The following is a 5063-nucleotide window of genomic DNA, read 5'->3' as shown; positions in this document are numbered from 1 at the left end:
ATCTGGGTGTGGAGGCTTATGCCTGCAATCCTAGTACTTTGAAAGACTGAGGCAGGTAGATCACTTGAGCCTGGAAGTTTGAGATCAGCCTGGGCAACATGGTAAAACCCTGACTCTACAAATAAAAGAATGAGATCCTGTCATTTGCAGCAACATGGATGGAACTGGAGGTCATTATGTTAAGTGAAATAAGCCAAGCACAGAAATACAAACTTTACATGTTCTCTCTTATTTGTGAAAGCTAAGAATTAAAACAATTGAACTTACGGAGATAGGGAATAAAAGGATGGTTATCAGAGGCTGGGAAGTGTAATGAGGTGGGTGTGCAGGGGTAGGGGGAATGGTTAATGAGTACAAAAAAATTTAGAATGAATAAGATCTAATATCTGATAACACAACAGGGTGACAATAGTCAATAATAATTTAATTGTGCACTTAAAAATAAAAGAGTATAATTATATTGTAAACAAAAAAAAAAGTCTGAGATGATGGATACCTCATTTACCCTGGTGTGATTATTACACATTGTATGCCTGTCTTAAAATATCCCATATATACCATAAATAAGTATATAAATCTATGTACCCATAAAAATTAAAGACAAAACAAAACCAAAAACCACAGCTTTGCACAAAGGCTACTGCAACCTTAAACAAAAAATACTTCTGCCAGGACATCTGCCCACCAACTGCCTGTCTAACCTTGGACTGGTGCCACCTTTGTTACTGATCCTTGAAACCAAAGATAATCGATTCAAAACAATTGTGCAATCCTTCTTATTTTTCTCTTTAAAACTTTTTTCTTCCCTTACAGTGTATTCACCCTTCTCTGAATACACACATAGTTTGTGATGGCATGCATATTCCCATTGCAATGCTCATTCTTGAATAAATATCACTTTCTTTTAGAGAGCTTTTCTTTATCTGTTATGTAAGTTGATGTGCCTCACATAACTGTTCCCAAACAGCTAAATTACTTTTCTCCGACTTCTGAATTACCCAATAGCAGGTTGGGGCCTGTAGAATGTTGGTACACAAAAGGGTTATGTATGTCTATAGTTTTTACAATGAAAATTATAGAACATGAAAGTTAATTTGGTACATCGTGTCTGCTGGTGATATGCAGAAAGTACAGTCTGAGCTTTGTCCCAAGTGAAGTGCATATCAGGTTCTTATAGTGGAAAGGCAGGACTTAAGACTTTTTTGAATATTAAAAGAAAACAAAAGTAAAGTAAATGCATTGTGAAATACTGTCAGCTGAAAGGAATGTTGTTGTATTGAGTGTCAGTTCCAGGAAGTTACTCAAAACTTAAAGGTGTAGCAATCCTGTTTATACAGTTTCTCCTCCTATAGGCACTTTACTTCATCTTGAAACCCATAGGGAGTAAATTGGAAAGAACATGGGTTTCAGGCAAGTTGTTAATTCTTTTCACAAATCCCCTTTTTATTTATCTTTAAAATAAAGATTGTTGCAAGAATGGATTTAGATAATACATGCATGGTACTTAATACAGAGGAAGCATTAAGCACAGTAATTCCTGTTGTACAGAGCTCCACATGTAGGCAGTTCAGACGTACTTCCCAGGGCCCTGGCACTGGTGCCTGTCCCTCCTGTTGAAGTTGCCTTTCCTGGTGTCCAATGATTGAATTCTAAATTCAGCACATATGCCAGAGGAACGCGAGCCAAAGAAGTTGTTACAGCTACAGTTGCTGGGAATCCATGAATCAAAGACTTGCTCAGCTAGTTCTGTATGTGAAAGGAAATGGGTGTGACGCTGAAGAAGCCTTTTTAATTCTGATTCAGGAGATACATAATTAGATGCTACTTGATTTTGTTCCACAGATTTTTGGCTGAGAAGGACTTGAGAGCTAAGGTTCTGTGATCCAGAACTGGTTCCAGACTTACTCTTCTGGAAATGAAGAGGGCCCTCCCTGTGCTTATTTTTTCCAGGATTGAAAATTGAATCAGGGACCCGTTGTTGAGAAGAGAACAGTGAGCAGAATCACATTGACCTGGTCCTGGAATTTGTCTGACAATTTCTGCTTGACTGCAGGAGGTCTGAAGACTGGAAGGGGCCCCACTCAATTGTGCTATTTCTCTCTCTCTCTCTTTTTTTTTTCTTTTGAGACGGAGTCGCCCAGGCTGGAGGGCAGTGGTGTGATCTCAGCTAACTGCAACCTCTGCCTCCTGGGTTCAAGCAGTTCTCTGCCTCAGCCTCCCAAGTAACTGGTATTACAGGTGCCTGCCACCACACCTGGCTAATTTTTGCATTTTTAGTAGAGACGGGGTTTCACCATCTTGGCCAGGCTGATCTTGAACTCCTGACCTTGTGATCCACCAGCCTCAGCCTCCTAAAGTGCTGGGATTACAGACGTGAGCCACCGCGCCCGGCCAATTGTGCTATTTCTCTACAGGACAAAAGGATATATAATCTGGTAAGTCCTAATGGGATCGGGGATGAAAAAGAAAAGGTACCATCATCAGCAACAAAAATGTTCAGGATGGGTTTGTGAAATGAGTCAAAGAATTTTCTTTTCCTACATAATTTGACTGAAAAGGAAGTTAAGTTCTTTTTAATAATGGAGAATTCCTGATAGCATGTAAAGCTGAAGAATATATCTTTGATACATTGTTGTACACGTCCACTCTTGGAGAAACTTCTTATGTTCTTGTTATTCCCTGTTGTCCAGTGAGCTCTTATGTGGCCCATATCAGACAGAATTGAAATGGTCACATCAGGACTTTTACATGAACTGTTGAAAATTCTGACTCTCTTCATTATTGAACATATTTAGAATGTTCAAAAACCGAATTCCTATAGTTAGGAAATCCTATTCCTATTTGTTTTAATTGTAACAATACAATTATACTCTTAATTGTGACAGTACAATTATACTGTTTTAGCTATTTTTAACTGTACAATTATTGACTATAGTCACCCCGTTGTGCTATCAAATACTAGATCTTATTCAGAAATACTAGATCTTATTCAGTCTAACTATTTTTTTGGTACTCATTAACCATCCCCACCTCCCTCCCACCTCCTAATACCCTTCCCAGCCTCTGGTAACCATCATTTGACTCTCTATCTCCATAACTTCAATTGTCTTAATGTTTAGCTCTCATAGATAAGTGAGAACATGTAAAGTTTGTGCCTGGTTTATTTACTTAATCACCTCTAGTCCCATCTATGTTGTTGCGAATGACAGGATCTCTTTTTTTTTTTGAGATGGAGTTTTGCTCTTGTTGCCCAGGCTGTAGTGCAACAGTGTGATCTTGGCTCACTGCAACCTCCACTTCCTGGGTTCAAGTGATTCTCCTGCCTCAGCCTCCCGAGTAGCTGGGATTACAGGCATGTGCCACCACATCCGACTAATTTTGTATTTTTAGTAAAGACGGGATTTCTCCATGTTGGTCAGGCTGGTCTTGAACTCCTGACCTCAGGTGATCCACCTGCCTCAGCCTCCGAAAGTGCTGGGATTACAGGCATGAGCCACCGCGCCCAGCCGATCTCATTCTTTTTTATGGTTGAGTAGTACTCTGTTATGTATATGTACCACATTTTGTTTAACTGTTCATTTGTTGATGGACACTTGCATTGTTTCCCAATCTTGGCTATTGTGAACAGTGCTGCAACAAACATGGGAGTGCAGATATCTCTTCAATATGCTGTTGTTCTTTCTTTTGGGTGTATACCCAGTAGAGAGGTTGCTGGGTTGTATGGCAGCTCTATTTTTAGCTTTTTGAGGAAGGTCCAAACTGTTCTCCATAGTGGCTGTACTAATTTGCATTCCCATAAACAGGGTACAAGGTTCTCTTTTCTCCACCTTCTCTCCAGCATTTTTTATTAACGGGTGAGATTTTAACAGGGGTGAGATTATATCTCATTGTAGTTTTGATTGCCATTTTTAACATGGGTGAGATTATATCTCATTGTAGTTTTGATTGCCATTTTTAACATGGGTGAGATTATATCTCATTGTAGTTTTGATTGACATTTTTCTGATAACTAAAAATGTTAAGGACCTTTTCATATGAGTTTTTCATTTGTATGTATTCCTTTGAGAAATGTTTATTCAACTCTTTTGCCCATATTTTAATCCAATTGTTATATTTTTCCTATAGAGTTGTGTGGGCTCTTTATATTTTCTAGTTATTAATCCCTTTTCAGATGGGCGGTTTGCAAATATTTTCTCCCATTCTGTGGGTTGTATTTTTCTGTTGCTGATTTTTCCTTTTGCTGGAAGGAAGCTTTGTAACTTGATGAGATCCAATTTGTCTATTTTTGCTTTGGTTACCTGTGCTTATGGTGTATTACTTAAGAAATTTTTGCCTAGACCAATGTCCTAGAGAGTTTCCCCAATGTTTTTCTGTAGTAGTTTCACAGTTTGAGGCTTTAGATTGAAGTCTTTAATCTATTTTGATTTTATTTTTGTACATGATGAGAGAGAGTGGTGTAGTTTCAGTCTTCTGCATATGAATATCCAGCTTTCCCAGCACCATTTATTGAAGAGACTGTCCTTGCTCTAATGTATGTTCTTGGCACCTTGGTAAAAAATGAGCTTACTGTAGGTGTATGGATTTGTTCCTGGGTTCTTGATTATTTTTCTTTGGTCTATGTGTTTGTTTTCATGCCAGTACCATGCTGTTTTGGTTACTGTAGCTCTGTAGTATAATTTGATGTCAGATAATATGATTCCTTGAGTTTTGCTCTTTTTGCTTAGGATAGATTTGCTTATTCTGGGTCTTTTGTGTTTCTATATACATTTTAGGATTGTTTTTTCTCTTTCTGTGAAGAATGTCATTGATATTTTGATAGAATTTGCACGGAATCTGAAGATTGCTTTGGATAGTATGGACATTTTAACAATGTTGATTCTTCCAATCTATGAACATTGAATATCTTTTCATTTTTTTGTGTCATCTTTAGTTTCTTTCATCAATGTTTTATAGTTTTCGTTGAAGAGATTTTTCACTTCTTCAGTTAAATTCCTAGGAATTTAATTTTATTTGTGGCTCTTGTAAATGGGATAACTTTCTTGATTTTCTTTTCCGATTCTTCA

At 37.8% G+C, this 5063-nt stretch overlaps 1 protein-coding gene across 1 annotated transcript in view; it reads left to right on the top strand.

Moving 5' to 3' along the window:
• The first annotated feature begins 1552 nt into the window (after positions 1-1552).
• The window catches only part of GSDMC (gasdermin C), a 49473-nt gene continuing 45962 nt past the window's right edge, over positions 1553-5063 (top strand). Inside the window, exon 1 of the mRNA XM_011976458.1 lies at positions 1553-2435. The gene's annotated coding sequence lies outside the window, so the exon portion shown is untranslated. The remainder of the gene's footprint in view (positions 2436-5063) is intronic.

Source organism: Mandrillus leucophaeus, unplaced genomic scaffold (genome assembly GCF_000951045.1).
Source record: "Mandrillus leucophaeus isolate KB7577 unplaced genomic scaffold, Mleu.le_1.0 Scaffold1664, whole genome shotgun sequence".
Classification (NCBI taxonomy): domain Eukaryota; kingdom Metazoa; phylum Chordata; class Mammalia; order Primates; family Cercopithecidae; genus Mandrillus; species Mandrillus leucophaeus.
This window is presented reverse-complemented; position numbering and strand designations above follow the sequence as displayed.